We start from the raw sequence: 14,293 nt of genomic DNA, 5'->3' as shown, positions 1-14,293 counted from the left end.
TTTCTAATAGCTATGCTTTTAAAAATGTCTTTTCCTTGTTTTATTACACTGACTTAAAATTTTCCAGGACGCTATTGAAAAAGTAATGATGATAGTTGGCATTTTTCTCTTGTTCTTGACTTATTTAACAATGCCTCTAATGTTTGGTCATCATATATGATTTTCACTGGCTATAGGTTTCAGGAGGATATTCTTTATCATATTGAGGCAATACCCTTCTATGCCTAAAGAATTTTTTGTTATCCTGAATATTAGTTGCATTTATATTTAATGCTCTTTTAACATCTGAGACGATTTTAATTATTTTTCTACTTTAAAATAATAATATTAATTATACTCATAGTGTCTATGTTGAACTATCCATTTATTCCTGGAATAAATCCTGTCTGGATTTTATCTGGTTTTCTTATAATACATTGCTGGATTCAATTTATTTGTATTTTATTTAAGACTTTTTATCAATCTTTTAACAGATTTGACATTGTTTATTCTTTCCTTTTCTGTCAGTTTTTGGTATCAGGTTTCTGCTAGTTTGTTCAAATGAATTGAAATATGTTCCTTCTTTTTATTGTCTGGATCAGTTTAAATAGCAAGGAAGTGATTTTACAGTCTTGCCCATAAATTCATCTGGGTACAGTACTCTTATGGGGAAGACTTATTTAACTACTTAAGTTCCATAGTTTTTCAGTAAATATATATTAACTTCTATCCCATTTAATGCTTTTTGTCTTGGATTCTACTTTGCCTAGTCTTACTTTGCTATGCATTTTCAGTTCTTGCTTTGCCTTTTAATTTTTAAAAATCTCCGTCACTACAGCAGTATACCCCCCTCTCTTGCATCATCAAATACCCTGACATTTCTTTCATGAAGGTAAAAACAACCTTCTCTTGATCCCACTTGTCTCTTCAATTACGACTCTTTCAGTTTTTCTGCTCCTTCTCAAAGTAAAGCTGCTTAAGAGTTGTGTGTATTCTCTTCCCTTTGTCTTTCCTACCCTGCCTTTCAGACTTTCACTCCCTTTGCCACCATGGTCCAGGTCACCGGTGACCTCTGCATTTCTAAATCCAATGGTCAGTCTCAGTCCTCGTCCTCCTTGGCCTGTCAGTCAGGTTTGACACTGCTGTTTATTCTCTCCTAGTTTCCACCTGGCTTCCAAGACCTCTCACTCTTCTGGTTTTTATTCTACTCCATTGGCCGTTCTTTCCTCCCCTACGCTGGTTGGTTCTTCCTCTTGTCCTCCATCTTTAGACAGTGATGTGTTCTGGGCCTTGGTCCTGGGACCTCTTTTTCTCAGTCTGCACCTACTACCTGGGTAATTTGACCCAGTTTCATGCCATTATATGCTAATCACGATCAGATTTACATCTCTGCTTCTGGCCTCTCAGAGTCAAAGATCTGACTGGCTATTTCTTTTACTCTTCCCTCTCCCCGAGGGTACCTCAGATTTCACATATCTGGAACAGGGATGCCCAGTCATACTCTTCCACATCTGCTCTTCCCTTACTCTTCCCATTGGTGCTGCGGACTGCTGCATCCTTCCCATTGCTCTGGCCAAAAGGCTTGGCTCCTCTTTTTCTTTCATTTTCCACATCCAAACAGTCAGCTAATCCTTCGAACTGTTCAGAGGAATCCAACTACTTCTTATCATCTCCACGGGTACCACCCTTATCTGCGATACTATCATCTCTTTCCTAGATTGTTACATTAATTCCCTAATTGATATTTCTACCTCTACTCTTACTGCCCTTAAATCCATTTCGAGTACACCAGTCAGAATGATCTTGTCAAAGAAAGGAAGTTGGACCGCATCACTCTTGCTCAGAGCTCTCAAATGACTCACCTTCTCAATGATGGTAAAATCCCAGTTCAGACATGGCTTGAAAGGACCTGTGGAATCTGACCCCAGCCTTCTCAGGTCTGTCTCTGAACTCTTGTACCTTTCTTTCTCTTGCTCACTTTTCTCTCAGCATACCCAGGCCCATGTTCGCCTTAGGGCCTTTATACTTACTTTTACCCTCTGCCAGGAATGTGCTGCCCTCAAATCTGAATGGGTCTGAGGCTTTGTCTTTTTTTTTTTTTTAAAGATTTATTTGAGAGAGAGAGAGCATGCATGAGAGTGCATGAGTGGGAGGAGGGGTAGAGGGAAAGGGAGAAGCAGACTTCCCCCTGAGCAGGGAGCCCGATGTGGGCCTCCATCCCAGGACCCTGGGATCACGACTTGAGCCAAAGACAGACACTTAACCGACTGAGCCACCCAGGCGCCCTTTGTGTTTTGTTTCCTACTATATCCCTAGATAATAGAATAGTGGCTGGTAAATAGTAAACACTCACATTATTTGTTGAGTAAATAATGATGTGTATCTACAGAGTATCTTAAAAGCCATAGTTTGTTTTTTTTTTTTAAAGATTTTATTTCTTTATTTGACAGAGGGACAGCAAGAGAGGGAATACAAGCAGAGGGAGTGGGAGAGGGAGAAGCAGGCTTCCCACTGAGCTGGGAGCCTGATGTGGGGCTCGATCCCAGGACCCTGGGATCATGACCTGAGCTGAAGGCAGCCGCTTAACGACTGAGCCACCCAGGTGCCCTTAAAACCCATAGTTTTAAAGATACTCTGTAACTACAGAATATCTGTAGTTTTAAAAATTTTGTCTGACGGTCTTTGTGTTTTAATAGAGAAGTGTAATCCATCTCCCAGTATTGTAATAACTGATATGTTTGGTATTTCTGCTCTCTGTTTAATTCAGCTATTTACTTTACATTTTATTTTCTCTTCTTGTCTTTTGTTATATTTATCAAGTTTTTGTCAGGCAATGGGCTGTATGCTTTACACACTTGATTTTAGTCACTCGTCAAAATAATCCTATAATAAAGAACCATTATTGTCCCTATTTGGTAGAAGAGATAGCAAAGTTTAGAGGGACTGATACTTTATTCACACAATTTGTGTGTGAGATGAGCCTCACACCCACTTTAGTTTGTCTGAAACCAAAGTCCTTTCTCTAATGTTGTATTTTTTTAATAATTATGCTTTCAAACTCTAAGACATAATTGTAAAATTGATATCTCTGTTATTGTCAGAAACTATACACTTTCTTTTCTTGTAAAATAGGAGATATTTAGTATATGATTCTTCTTTCTACTACCCTTCCTTCAACCCTTAATTTTGGTTTAAATAATCTGGGATTTTAAATCCAGATTTTTATTCATGTATCTTCTTTATCTTTTTCAAAATTCTTTTGTAAGGATCACAGTGCATCAACTATAATCTCTTAGATTGAATTCTAGTCATTTCATTGTGTACTGCTCATTTCTCGAGTCTCTCCAATGTTTGGAATTGTGTTCTGACTTTACTCTCAGTTATTGGTAAATGTAAAGTAATTGGCCAGGGGAGGCTACATGGCTCCTTTTCTTTATGAATTCTTGCTTATCCAAGAGGATCTGCTGCCATTATGGTCACAGTCTTTTCCCGCAGAACTCTTACAGCTGTCCTTTGCCACCTGGCTTCTAAATACTGTGGAATAGAAGTGGGTGGCACAGCCTTCCCTTTTTTGGAAACTTACCTTTTTTCTGCCTGGATAGAATGCTTTTAGAAAATTTTCTTTGAAATTGAGAAATTGTGTCAGTATCTGTCCAGTTGTAGATTTGTGAAAATTAGTATTGCCTCTTTAAATGCTTTAAATTGAAAACTCAAGTTGTTTTTCAGCTCAGGCAAATTTTCTTCTCATTCTTTATCGCCTTCTTTTTGCTTCTAAGTGGTCTGCTCTACTCAGACCTTCTAAAACTCCTATTATACATATGTGGCATCTCCTGAATCTATTCCCTGTTTCTCTTATCTATTCAATAATTTTCATCTCCTTAACTTTTTACTCTGGTGTTGGAAGAATTTCTTGTGTAAGACTTCTAACTTGTTGATTTTGTTTCCTGTGGCATCCAGTGTTGTGGGTACTGAGTTCTTTTAGGATGTGGTGATTATTACTTTGTCATTTCTGAGTATACTTTCCCATCCAGATGGTTTCCTTTTCATGCCTGTTAGTGAGTACCTGCTTTGTTAATACAGGGTATTAAATCTTGCTGCAAATTTGAAAATATAAATTAGAGACTTAAAATATCTCTCTCTGTTTCTTGAAACAAGTCTGTTTCCAAAGAGAACACTTGTTCTGCTTTTTAAAATTAGTTTTCTTCTGGGGCGCCTGCGTGGCTCAGTCGGTTAAGCGGCTGCCTTCGGCTCAGGTCATGATCCTGGGGTCCTGGGATCGAGCCCCACGTCCGGCTCCCTGCTCAGCAGAGAGCCTGCTTCTCCCTCTCCCTCTGCCTGCCACTCTGCCTACTTGTGCTCTCTCTATCTCTCTGCCGAATAAATAAATAAAATCTTAAAAAATAAATAAATACATAAAATTAGTTTTCTTCTTTTGAATTGCTGAATGTTTTGTTAATATCCAATTACTTTTCCCCAGGTCATCTATAGAATGGGATGTCTGTTTGCTTAGTGTTCGAAGTTGAGATTAATTTTGAATAAAAGCATGTGGATCTTTGTTAAATCTTTCAGGTGCAGACCCAAGAGTGGGGTGGTAATTTAAATTTATTATAATTTGCCACTGTGGAAATATAATGACTCTGTTCGGGGTCGGGAGTTGTGGCAGGTGGGTGGACATAGCCTTGGAAAGGGAGTTTTCATTGTGCAGTGACCGACCTCTCTCAGTCAGCCTCAGCAGCTGGAAATCAGCTCCACCACACTTCCTTCCAGCCAGGCAGAGCAGCCTTGCAGCCCTGCTCCAGAGCTAGCCATAGTCCTGGACCCACAGCTTTCGGTATACCATAACCACCCTGTGCTGGCTGAGAGCACTGTGGTGGGATTCCTTAGTGCTCGCCTCCAGCGGCGTGAGAATCTGCTCCCAGCCAGCGGCTCAAAGACCTGCCTTTATTATTAATCTCCGCTGCTCCACGGTGGGGTTTAGGTAAAGCTCTGATGGAGGCCTTTTCATTTATTCCCTCCCCAGCTAGCTTTCTCCCTTGTACAGTGATGACTGGGCACACTGCTTGATGCTTCCCTCACTCCTCTCCTGTTTGTGGCTAAAATATCTAAGTGTGCTGTTGGAATTCTACCTGATTTCCTGAGTTTCTCTTGTTTTCTCAGTCATGTCACTGGGACAGAGAATTCAATACATAGGCTTATCTCACCTTATTCATTCAGGATTTGTACTGAAAGTCTCAATAAAATAAGTTTAAAATCCCCTGGCATTGAATAAAACTTTCAAACACATGAAATTTGGACACAAGCCCAGTAGGAATCAGGTCTTTTTGCTCAGAGCTCAAAGCCACTCTATTAATTTAGATGAGGAAGGAAACTCCAGGAAAGTTGCAAATCTAATATTCTGGGAATTGATAGAAGTTTTATCTGCATCAAGCCATGGAGCAGCCAATGTTTTGGCAACTTTGCTAAAGAGGTTCATAGTTTATGGATAATTTCTAGATCTTTTATGATGACATACGGTGTTAAAAAGAAAGTAGTGTTTGGTTCTAACACCGCTCTTAGCTGGCTTGTGGAGTTTCTGAGGCCATAAGGTGTTGGGGAGCAGCGCAGGGCCAGTGGGGCCCATCTCTAATCAGGTAAGTAGCTTAGAGCAGGGGTGGCAGACTGCTGGCTGCCGCCTGTTTGGTAGAGTCCACGAGGTAAGAATGGTCTTTTACATTTTTAAATGGTTGAAAAAAAATATAAAAGTAATGCTTTGTGACATACAAAAATAATATGAAATTAAATTTTATTGTCTATAAATAGAGTTTTATTGGATGACAGGCACGTTTTTTCAGTTCATGTATTGCACGTGGCTGTTTCCTGCTAGAGTGACAGAGCGGAGTGTATCTGGCGGAGACCATAAAACATGTGAAGCTTTAAACATTTACTGTCTGGCCTTTTTAGAAGAAGTGTGCTGATTCCTGGCCGAGAGCTTGAAGGGGCCATGGAAATACTTACAGCAAGGAAAACTCCAGCCCAGCAATTTTACGTCCACAGGATGATTTTTTCCCTCTTCCTGGGTTAAAATGAAGAAACTCAGAATTTCATTTTGAGCTTGTTGACAAAGCTGGCGAGAAGTGATCTCTGCCAATACCTTATCCTTCCTGTCTTTTCAGTGGTAGTTGAGGCATCCTCATAGGGTCATTTCAGCACCTGTAGTTCAAGCCAAAGAAAGATGACAGAGTAGGGCAACAAAGTAACAACCCAGACATGCATACAACCCAGACTGCAGATCTCAATTATCTATGTTACTTTTATCCATTTTCTAATCTTGTACCTTAACTGTGATGAATAATTGGAAAACAGGCTGTAATTTTTTTTTTTTTTTTCTCTCTGAGCACTAGGAACTTTCAGGGTCTTCAGAGAACAATATGAAAGGATTTGGGGAAAGCAGGTGTTAGAAAGACTCCTAAAACATCATCTGGTTTATTGTGAGGGAATTAGAAAATACTTTTTCTAGTATTTTTCAGATTTGCATTTTAAAATGGCAAAGTAACATACTTGAAATGCATAAGAAGCAGGTATTCAAATTTCAAATAAGTAAAATGTGAGCCACCACCTCTCCACCTAAGCTTTCAGTTTGAAGGGGGTGTGTGCGTGCGTGCGTACTTTGAAGATAAAATCCAACAGGAGTTCAAATGAACACTTTCCATTTAAATTCAGGGCTTTTATGCAACCTCTTAGACCTTCCAGCTGTATCTCTTCTCTCAGGCTGAGAATGCAGCCCTCACTAATACGGGGAATGATAGACTGTTCTGTCATTACTCATTTGCTTTATCTCACAGTGCATAGATCCACAGCAATCTCACGATACGTGAATCACATACCCCCAACAATGTGGCAACTAAAAATAGCTGAAAATCTTTTTGTGGTTCTTTTCGTCCTTAGTGTAGATTCTACTAGGGTGTTCGTTTTTAGTTCATTTAGTTTCTTTTCCTTAGTTCATTACTAAAGTATTCTAAAGTCATTTGGAAGCATTTCTCTATGTAGTTATGCTTATTACCCAGTGATATACATTTAGGTTCATCTGTTTTATTGTGTTTTTTGGGTTTTTTTACATTAAAAAATGTAATTTTCTTACATGATTATTTAATAAATTATTTATGTGGTTTCAAGACAGATCTACAGAACATGGCTTATTCAAAGATGTCAAGATTCTCTCCTAATCCCCTCCACCCTATGTCTTCCTTCTCCTATAAGTAACCATTTAAAAAAAAAGGACTGTTTATCCTTCCAGTATGTTTTTTGATATAAGCAGATACATATTTATATATTCTTTTCCTCTTTATCTTAAATGTTAACACACTCCATACATTTTCTACCTCATTTTTTTTCACATGACAGTGTACATTAATATTATGTGTTGTACATATATACTACGTAAGTATAAAATATATATAATATATATGTAATGTTCATATTAATATGTTTGAATTCAGTTGTTCCGTTGTATTGTTTTGTTATATTTAAATAGATAAATAAGTCTTTTATGTAATCTCTTACTATGTGGTCTATCTTATTAGCAACCTTTTTTTTGTACTATTATTTTTTGGTATCTAGCAAGGTTTGTACTCTTACTCTGTTTTTCTTTACACTAACGTCTTTTAAAAACTCCTAGTCCCCCGTTTCTAATTTTCTGTAAGTCCCCTCCTATGAGCAGAATTGAAATTAACTAGTAACTTCTTTTTTTCTCCCCCCCCCCCACTTTTCCTGTTTTTAAGCATTTGAAGCCATAACCCTTTATTTAATCTCAGTTAATAAATACAGATGACCGACAATCTTATTCTACTTATCATCTTCCCTCCCCATCCTCCTCCCATACTTGAGAATTGTACTTGATTTACCTTGTCAGAGTATAGACTCATCACACACGTACTCTTTATTTTTTTTTAAAGATTTTATTTATTTATTTGACAGAGACAGCGAGAGACAGTGAGAGAGGGAATACAAGCAGGGGGAGTGGGAGAGGGAGAAGCAGACTCTCCGCTGAGCAGGGAGCCCGATGAGGGGCTCCATCCCAGGACCCCAAGATGGTGACCTGAGCTGAAGGCAGACACTTAACCGACTGAACCACCCAGGCGCCCCCACATGTACTTTCTTATCACCATGGTTTAATCTTAGTTCTTCAAGTAAATATAGATTTAATGGCCACTGATGCATCCTATGTCATTGTCTCCCTAGTCATTTTGGTTTTCTGAAGCTCATTTTCTGCTAGATGCCTCAAGAAAGTTTGTGGGGCCAATATTCCTTGCCTTTTGCCTGAACATGACAGCTTGGGCTTTTATTTGCAAAAGTCAGTTTGACTTGATAGGCAATCCTTGCCTCACATTTTCTTTCCTGCCATATCTTAACTATGTTGTTATTGTGTCCTGATGTAAAGTGTGGCTGTCACTCTCTGATGGCAATCTAATATTCTTTCCCATTTAAGTGATGTAGTCTTTTATCTGGAATGACCAAAAGATTTCCTTGTTTTTCCTTTGTTCTTATTGTCCTTGATCAAAGGACCAAGGGCGATCCCTAGTTCCCAGAAGAGGATTACCTGGACTTGTTGTGTCCCTGTTTCCTTCACTCATAGGTGTCATTAAGGGATGGAAAGAAGGTGGCATCAGTCCTCTGAAATGTTACTCATTTGCTGCCCTTGTACCTCGTGCTTCCTTATAATGAGTAGTTGTTGGAGTACAAACTAAGTCTCTCCCTACACTAAAGTCTAGTAAGCTTCCCAGTGGAATCATTTTTGAATTATCAAAAGCTCTGCTGATAACTTTAGAGGCAGAGAGGTGGAAATTCATGGGTGCAGTGGAATGTGAGGATTATGTGGATTTTCCTTCTCTACATCATGGGTGTCCTCCAGACACCTGGCACTTGCATCATTTTGATGGACTCCGAGGTAGAGCAGAATGGATGGCATGCTCAATACTCTCTCCAGATGTCTGATAGTACAGGTATTTCTTTAAAAATTCTCCTCTACCTTTGTTTTTTTTTATATTAATATGTTCAATTAGGCAATATATAGTACATCATTAGTTTTTGATGTAGTGTTCAACAATTCATTAGTTGCATATAACACCCAGCACTCATCACAACACGTGCCCTCCTTAATACCCATCACCCAGTTACCCCGTCCCCCCACCCCCCTCCCTTCTGTAACCCTCAGTTTGTTTCTGGAGTCCAGAGTCTCTCATGGTTTGTCTCCCTCTCTGATTTCCTCCCATTCAGTTTTCCCTCCCTTCCCCTGTGGTCCTCTGTGCTATTCCTTATGTTCCACATATGAGTAAACCATATGATAATTGTCTTTCTCTGCTTGACTTATTTCACTTAGTGTAATCCCCTCCAGTTCCATCCGTGTCGATGCAAATGGTAGGTATTCATCCTTTCTGATAGCTGAGTAATAATCCATTGTATAAATGAACCACATCTTCTTTATCCATTCGTCTGTTGAAGGGCATCTCGTTGGACATAGTAGTTATCTTTTTCTTGAGGTTTGGTCTAGAGTGAGACTTCTTTGTGCACTTAGCTCATCTTTCCTCTCCATCTTCACTTTCCCCTTCTCAGGGTATCTGCTGATATGTGGGCTTTCTTCTAAGCATTTGGACTAGCTTTGGAAAAAAGAAAACTCTGACATTCAGGGCTCCCGAAGTCATGCATTTCGTGAAGTAGTTAGTCGAGCCTCATAGTTGTTGCCCAGATAGCCAACAACATAAATTCTCATATCACTCTTACATCCTATCTTTGGAGATAGGTATAACCAGCAGAATAGATTTGGGCAAAGGAGAGAAGTACGTATATTGGGAGGAGGGGACTATACTAGCTGAAAAAATAAGTAGATTAAACTTCAGCCCAGTGAATAGAGAAATAGTAAATAGTTATGGGTCATAAAGTTTGCTAATTCCCTTAATGTTTCATGATTACAGTGATACTTGAGCATTATGGAGACTCTTACAAAGTAGATTATGCAGTGTCTGTAATGATGTAAAACTGAAATATAATTTCAATGAAGTCTGCTAAAACCAAACCAAACCAAACCAAAAACCGTTCCTTGAATATTAAAGGCAGTGACTATATAAGAGGCAAGCTACTTGCAAATACACATACTAAAGATAGCAAATGGCAAAAGCTAATAATGACAGTCTCTGCCCTTTGGAGCTGCCCCTGCTCCCAATGACCCACAGTGTTCCCCTGGGACCCACTTTCTGTGACAGGAGCCACAGAGCAGGCCAGGGCTTCTGCGATAGGGGAGGACAGAAGACCTCTGTATCACCTCTGCTTGGAGGGACATACCCCAGGAATGTGATGTTGCTCAGAATGAAGAGACAGAAATCAAAGTGTTAAAAACTGAATTTTATCTCTGAGATTATTGAGCAACATATGATGCTCCAATCTTGTATAAATGAAAATGACTTTATTTTTAATTATTGGCATATAGTTCTTTCTTAAGTACAGCTTAAAGCATAAGAAAAATATTTTAAATTATATTGTTCATACTGAAGCGTGCCTTGACATTTTGCGGTTAAACTTCCAAAAAAAACACTGAAGCCACGCTTTCTAGGAAGTATGTATTTTGAGGCTGGAATGACTTGGGGAGCCATCCAGTTTATCTATCATTATACCATTGAAGCAACGAGGACCCAGAGACTGTAAGTGATTTGCTCAGGTCACAGTTAGTAAATGTGGGGGTTAGAACCCAGGGTTCTTTACAACGAGTACTGGACTTTTTCAAAATAGCTATTTTTAATTTTTCCTTTTTATATATTTAAGGATTCATAAATCATTAGCACCATATGAATCTTAGAGATTATCTAATCTAGCCCACCAGCTGCCTACCACACCCTCATTTTATAGAAGAAATCAAAATCCAGATCCAGGGGCGCCTGGGTGGCTCAGTCGTTAAGCGTCTGCCTTCGGCTCAGGTCATGATCGCAGGGTCCTGGGATCGAGCCCCGCATCGGGCTCCCTGCTCCGCGGGAAGCCTGCTTCTCCCTCTCCCACTCCCCCTGCTTGTGTTCCTTCTCTCACTGTGTCTCTCTCTGTCAAATAAATAAATAAAATCTTTAAAAAAAAAATAAAAAAAAAAAAAAAAAAAAAAAAAAAAAAAAAAATCCAGATCCAGATAAGGAATCCGATGACACAGCTTCTTAGGAAAGAAACACTTTTTTAAATCATCTCTAAAGAAGAGACTTAGAATAAGCCTGCATGCATAAAAGGAAAGCAATTTTGTTTAGTAACTGGATTAAAGTCTGCTTTTAAATAAAATCTATTAGTTGAATAAAGTAAAATAATCTGTTGATAACAATCTCAAAAAGGAAGGGATGGCTTTTAACAGAATTAATTTTTTTTTCAATTTACAGTCACTGCAATATTCCTTTAACTAGCAGGCTGTGTTTCTGCACTAAAAATGTTAACTCATTTATTCACAGCTTATAAGAGGAAGCATTTATTTTACAAAGTAGTGTTAAACAAACCAGTAAGTCAGGTAGGTAGAGTAGCAGAGTTATTCACAATTGGCTTATATTGTAAATTGTCCTCCTTCTTTTTTTTTTTCCTGCTTGTGTCTTTCTGTGTATGAAGGACATTTGTTTCCTACCTCACAATTTACTAAAGTTTATTTACAGGCTGAGCAATCTGTACTTTGCTTGAGAGCTTTCTTCTAGTTGCCACAGCTGTAAGACTTAAAAACTAAACATAGTAGCTCCCCCCACCCCCAGTGGTCCAGTTTACTTATTTAAATTGCTAATGATACTAGAAAACCAGAAATATATATTACTACTGAAAAGAAAAACCAGTAGGATTAAGTGAAATAAATAATAATAAACTGAAGTCTAAAAGCTTCTAAAAAAATTAGTTATTTTGCTTTTCCAAAATGGATTGTATTATATATTTCAGTTTTCAAATTAAAATTAATGATTTATAATACATCTCAAGTTGTATTATCTAAAGTTTTCATTTATTAAGTACTTTATGGAAGCTACACATATTGATATATTGTCTTCCAGTAATTTATAACATTATCTGCATAAATCTTTGGGAAAATATTGTGACAAGGAGTTATTTACAAAGGCCCAGGAGGACGATGTAAACTTGAACAAATTGATGAGCAAGAACAACTTTAAATATTTTGTTTCTTATAAATTAGAATTGATTTTAATGGATTTGACATTTTCTCCCTAAACAGTTTTTTTCCAGGCCTGTATTTAGGAGAGAAAGTTAGAATGTAAATTGAAATCCTATTTAATTTTCTCCCTGTCATGCATAGTGTAGGATGGTTTAAATGAAGCCTGGCAAGTTATAGTGACTGGAAGTCCTAATTTCATCTAAAATGGTCATGATTCTCTAACCAGCTTTAGGAACACATGATCTTGATACTCAATGATAACAGCAAGAATTTAATTTTATCTATAAACATTTATTGAATGCTTATTATATCCCAGGTACCAATATACACTCTCCGTGTGTATTAATTCATTGAATCTTAATAATTACCTTAAGAGCTAGACCATATTAATATTCTCATTTTACAGATGAGAAAACTGAGGCATGGAGAAGTGAAGTAATTTGCCCACAGGCACACAACTCTCAAGTGGCAGAGCTAGGATTCAAGCTAAGCAGGTGCCAGCAAACATACTTGTAACCATGACACTAGGGCAGTGGTTCTCCAAGTGTGGTCTCTGTGTCAGCAGCATCGGCATGCCCTTGAAACACCCAGGAGGTCACGTTCTCAGGCCATACCTCAGACCTACTGAATCAGAAACTCAAGGGTGGGGCTCCCCAGTCTATGTTTTGACAAGTCCACCATCAGGTAATTCTGATGCACGCTGTCCTCGTCTGTTTGGGCTGCTATAATAATAATGCCACAGACTGAGTGGCTTAAACCATATACCTTTATTGCTCACGGTTCTGGAAGCTGGCAGAGTCCGTGTTTGATAAGGGCCTGCTTCCTGGCTCATCTCAGTGTGTCCTCACATGGACGGAAAGCAGAAGGCCAAAGCAAGCTCTCCTGTCTCCTGTTATAAGGGCACTAATCCCATGTAGTAGCGCTCCACCCTCAAGACCTAATTGTCTACCAAAGGCCCTGCCTCCTGCTTCCATCCCTTTGGGAGTTAAGATGTCAACATGTGAATTTTGTGGGAGACACAGACATTCAGTCCATAACACACACTAAAGCTTGAGAATCACTGCCTAGATTAAGTATTGTCCCCTCCTTGTTCAAAGGCCAACAGCATAGTGGTAGAGACAGTCATGCCAACACATGATTGTGATCAATCTAGTAAGTACAATGAAAGAGGAATGTATTAGGTATAGTGGTGGTGCAAAGGACAAAGTGAGGAGAAAAGGAAGGTTTTGCTTTTTGAACGCTGAGAAATTTGCACTCTGGTTTCAGAGACGGACAAACCGGCGATCAGTTCCAATACTGATAGAGTGTGTTGGTTTTGCTTATCTAGAGTTTGAACAAACAGTGACTTCAAACAGGTATGAACATTTTGGCAGGATCAACAGAATCATTGTAGCTACTCTTTATCTTGGCCACCTTCTGGCTATGATAGTATCTCTCACATGTATATTATTCTTGAAATTGATGGTTACATAGTAGTCAAAAGAGATCTTTTAAAAATACCTAAGGTAATAACGTACTAACGTACTTTTTTTTGCCTAGAAAAATAATTTAGTATTAGATATTTAGAAAGGCTAATAATGGTACTTCAGTAATGGTACCCATTTTATTTATCTGTTAAATCCAAAGGAAGCCTACTAAAGCTATAGTCTCTTGCTTTGGGATATTAGAGAATTGAGCATTGCAAGACACTGTCATAGCTTGTGATACCTAAATTACTTAACCCATTAGGTGAGTCATCCCTTATTTTTCAGGGTACAATATTTTAGAAGTCCTTGCAATAGGGCTTCTAGGCTAAACAAATTCTTTGCACTTTTCATTCTGCTAGAAACAGGGATTAGACACAAAGTAAACAGTGTGGGCTGTCTACTCTTTGCAACATCTTCAAAGAGATGGCCCTGATATTGCACCACTGTTTTCAATCACTTAAAAGGCAATAATTCAATTATGCCATCCTTTATATAAGAACTGCCATTGCTTTCAGTTCACTTTCAGGCCTGACACAAGTAAATCACTTTGATAAAATCCTTTTTTTCTCTCTCTTAGAGACGAGAATAAGTAATGATACCAGTGATCTACCAAGGACAAAATGAATATAATGTACTTCTTATAGAAAAGCAAGATATTTCACAAGGCAGTGATTCATTCTGTTATTTGGGAAATGATTTATCT

General features: G+C 38.4%; 1 protein-coding gene and 1 long non-coding RNA gene across 2 annotated transcripts in view; one reads left to right on the top strand and one right to left on the bottom strand.

Moving 5' to 3' along the window:
- Nucleotides 1-14,293, top strand: part of TBX20 (T-box transcription factor 20) — a 52,562-nt gene that overhangs the window by 27,532 nt on the left and 10,737 nt on the right. The gene's annotated exons all lie outside the window — the stretch shown is intronic.
- LOC144379583 (uncharacterized) overlaps nucleotides 5,779-14,293 on the bottom strand; it is a 34,688-nt gene continuing 26,173 nt past the window's right edge. The window contains exon 3 of the long non-coding RNA XR_013442813.1: nucleotides 5,779-6,168. This is a non-coding gene — a long non-coding RNA (uncharacterized LOC144379583). The remainder of the gene's footprint in view (nucleotides 6,169-14,293) is intronic.

The sequence above is a fragment of the Halichoerus grypus genome, chromosome 12 (genome assembly GCF_964656455.1).
Source record: "Halichoerus grypus chromosome 12, mHalGry1.hap1.1, whole genome shotgun sequence".
Classification (NCBI taxonomy): Eukaryota; Metazoa; Chordata; class Mammalia; order Carnivora; family Phocidae; genus Halichoerus; species Halichoerus grypus.
This window is presented reverse-complemented; position numbering and strand designations above follow the sequence as displayed.